The 3,865-nt window shown below is 32.6% G+C and overlaps 1 protein-coding gene across 1 annotated transcript in view; it reads left to right on the plus strand.

The window, feature by feature from the left end:
• The window catches only part of LOC107746189 (neuron navigator 2-like), a 220,775-nt gene that overhangs the window by 25,109 nt on the left and 191,801 nt on the right, over positions 1 to 3,865 (plus strand).

A 3,865-nucleotide genomic window follows, 5' to 3' on the forward strand; every position in this document is an offset into this window, starting at 1 on the left:
TATGCGGCGCGATGCAACGCAACGCGTAAAAAGACAGTATAAGTCATTATAATCAGGGCTCTACGCTTATTTTTCTTTTTAACTTAAAAAATTTAGGAGCACGGTCAAAAATTTAGGAGCACCTTCTAATCAATAATCACAGTGATATCTTTGAAGACCCCAGAAGACCTCAGATGATGCTAACCCTGGAACAACATATAAAACTACCAAATTTTGCTTAATCGCAATGTTTAATCGCAATCGCAAAGTTTAATCGCACCGTATAATCATTGTAGTGTTCACCGTCTGTTTGATTCCGTGTAATTTGTAACTAATTGCATGATTCTTACTGTACATTTCTGCATTAGTCACCACTAATAACCTACTCCTAAATATAATGTAGAAACTTAAAATGTTCTGTAAAGCTGCTTTGCAATGATTGGTATTGTGAAAAGCGCTATACAAATAAACTTGAATTGAATTGAATTTGACTTCAGTTTTAAGCCAGTCACGGTCAGCCCACACTAGTAGATGAAAAGGGGTTTTAATATTGTTTAGATTATACTGTTTCTATTAGGATTCATATCTTGTCATATTCCTCAAACCATTGGACTGCTTATATCGATATTACTGACATTGTTTTCTTTATTCATAACATTTTTAAAATTTTTATGGGACTGCAACTCAGAAAAGATTTGGTCCTTCTGGATGAATCTCAAGGTCACATTTAAATAAATAAAATAAATATATTTTGCATTAGAAAAAATATTTGAAGTTTGAAGAAAGTGTACTATAAAAAAAGTCTATTATTATAGTTTAGTATTATATGCTTATTTGAATATAAATATGATATATTATAATAACATGTATAAATAAAACGTAATAAAATATAATATTTGAAATATTACTATATGCCGAGTAAAAATGTGAAATGTGAAAATAAAGTGTACTACACATTAAACACTCTTTAGATTTTTTGCATTATTACATTATTTTCAGCACATCCCCCAGTTCTTGTTACTGTAATGTGAAATAAATATATTCTTAGTTAAATGTATTTTATAAGTATTTTTTACATCATATCCATTATGCTGCCTCTATTTGATTATAAATTAATTGAGAAATTAAATTTAAAAAAAGTTTATTAAAAAATACAGAAACAATAAATCTTATTTTGCATAAATATATATTTTTTAAATATCTGTATATCTGTAAAATTCTAAGGGTCTTTATAGTAGATTACATTTCTTTATGCAAAATATTTATTTATTTATTTTCTTTGTTTTTGTTGTGCTGAAATGTGACCTGGACTTGTCTTGATAGGTGTCATGAGGTTATCTTCTGTATCTAAATGTACTTTTGTGCAAAGGTCATGTTTTGTAAGTACTAACTCAATAGTACTAACTTTTATCATCCGCCCCGTACAGTGCTTCCCACAGTGTAGAACATGTAAGAAAACACCAGCATTGTGAATGTGTGTGGGAGTGATTGTGAAATGAAGATGGCTCCACATGGGGTCTCGATGCCCCTGCAGGCTTCTGGCACAAGCTCAGCATCGTCTCCTGATGCTTCAATACCTCCAGGTGTGACTTCCCCCTCCAGGGACACTCTGTCTCAAAACCTCCCAGACTGATTCTGTTATTTACACTTTCCCAAGGGACTGGGAATCTCTTCAGAGCGAGGCCTTCAGTGGAGGCCTCTCTAAACTGTTTGGAAATCTGGGCAAAGTTTGTGAATCTTCTGTATGTAACAAATACCACATTTGTCATAATGTGTGGTATATAACCGTAGCAAACTACACAGTATGCAGTATCCCACAATGCAGTGTGCTCAGTGTCATGAATGAACCAGAAGTAAATAATTCATTTTTTCTTGACTTGTTTTATGAGACTCTAAAGCTATGACATTATTAACATCAAATTGGGTTACAAATAACAGTATTTATGTTATACATTTTTATATATTGTAATTACCTATTAACATTTGTCATAATAAATGTGCACTACACAGTTGTAGCAAACTATTCAGTATGCAGTATCCCACAATGCAATGTGCTCCCTGTTGTTTCCAGTGTGACGAATGAACCAAAAGTATATAATATCAGCCACGATTATATCTTTTTCTTTACTCATTTTATGAGATGGTCAAGTTATGGCATTATTAACGTGAAATTGGATTATTAATAACAATATTAATATTATATATTTTTGGTATATTATATAATAATTGACTATATATATATATATATATATATATATATATATATATATATGTGTATATATTTATTAAATCATATACTACATTTGTGTTAATAAACTTGACAATGAGACTGTCAAGTTATGACATTATTAACATGAAATTGGATAAAAAATAACACATTTTATGTACTCATTATATTAAATTCTTGAATTCAATTGTTTATCTGGATTATAAATGGATGTAAATGTTAATTTAAAAGTTACCAATCATCACGTCATTATTTATTCACCTTCATGTCATTTCAAACCTGTAAGACTTTCAACACAAAAAAGTAGCTGTTTTTATCTATGCAATGAAATGTATGGATAAAAAAATGGCTTCTTTAGTGTTGCACAGAAGAAAAACTTAACAAGGATTTGAAATGACACGAGAGTTTGTATATGATAACAGTTTTCATTTTTTGGGTGAACTATCCCTTTAAGACACTACTCAACTTTCTCTAACACATATTTCTTCCCGTCTTAATACCAAATATGTGAGCTATTTTCCTCCTTGCATTGTTTTTCTTCTGTTTTTTATGATGAAGGAATATTGGGGGAAGGTGGGCTTATATTTTCATACTCATTTATCATAAGAATGCTCTGCAGCCCATTTAAGGTCAACCCCTCGTCCACGGAATCTTTTAATGAAGAACATTCCTGCAGCCAATAGGAAGCCTTGTTTACTGGGGCACCCTCACAGCCGGCCAATCAGGAGTCTCGTCTTGTGCCATGTATGGAGCAGGATTGATGACTGGAGTGTATCAGTGTGAAAGCTCACCACACTTTGTCATTTATAACTTTATATTGGAGATCATATCTTTCTCAAAGCTGCAGAAGAATCTAATATGTTTAGGCCTTAACCGTGTTTCATATGATGAAAGTCTTTGATGTAGCGCTGTGAGTGCAGCCCACAACCAGTACTGCAGGATAACAGGCTTTCCCTCTCTCAACATTTTTCAGCATATATAAGCTTGTTGTAAAATTACAGCTGCTGTTGTATTTTGCTTTGATAAATGCGCAGCAGAGGAAGGATATGAGAACACTTCCAAGTTTACTCTCCATGTAACGTAAATGTATCAACAAGAGGCTCTTTTTATTGCTTTTGTCTATTGCTTTAACGGTATATAATGTTTTATCGCTGTATCAGTCTATCACTTAAACGGTCTATTGTTTTATCATTTTGTTGATTTAACATTCTGTATATTTTTTACCATTTTAACATTCTATCGTTTTAACGCTCTTTTCTGATCAATCCGTTTGTTGCTTTGCTGGTCCTTCGCTTTATTGTTTTAATCATATTATTTAATACGATAATCTTTATTGATTAAATCTACCTATCTATAGTTTTTTATAGCTTTAAAGGGGTCATATGATGCGATTTCAAGTTTTCCTTTCTCTTTGGAGTGTTACAAGCTGTTCGTGAATAGATAAGATCCCAAGTTGCAAAGACTAAAGTCTCAAACCCAAAGAGATTGTATTTAAAAGTGAAGACTCGTCCACGCCCTCCTAAAACGCCTCGTTTAAACACACCCCCACATGTCTACATCACTGTGTGGGAAGATTTGCATAACACCGCCCAAATGTTTACGCAAAGAAAGAAGGCGTAACTTTTATTCTCGCTGTAGTATTGTTGCTGCCGCCGCCAT

The sequence above is a fragment of the Sinocyclocheilus rhinocerous genome, unplaced genomic scaffold, assembly GCF_001515625.1.
Source record: "Sinocyclocheilus rhinocerous isolate Xijiao unplaced genomic scaffold, SAMN03320098_v1.1 scaffold1002, whole genome shotgun sequence".
In the NCBI taxonomy this organism is placed as follows: domain Eukaryota; kingdom Metazoa; phylum Chordata; class Actinopteri; order Cypriniformes; family Cyprinidae; genus Sinocyclocheilus; species Sinocyclocheilus rhinocerous.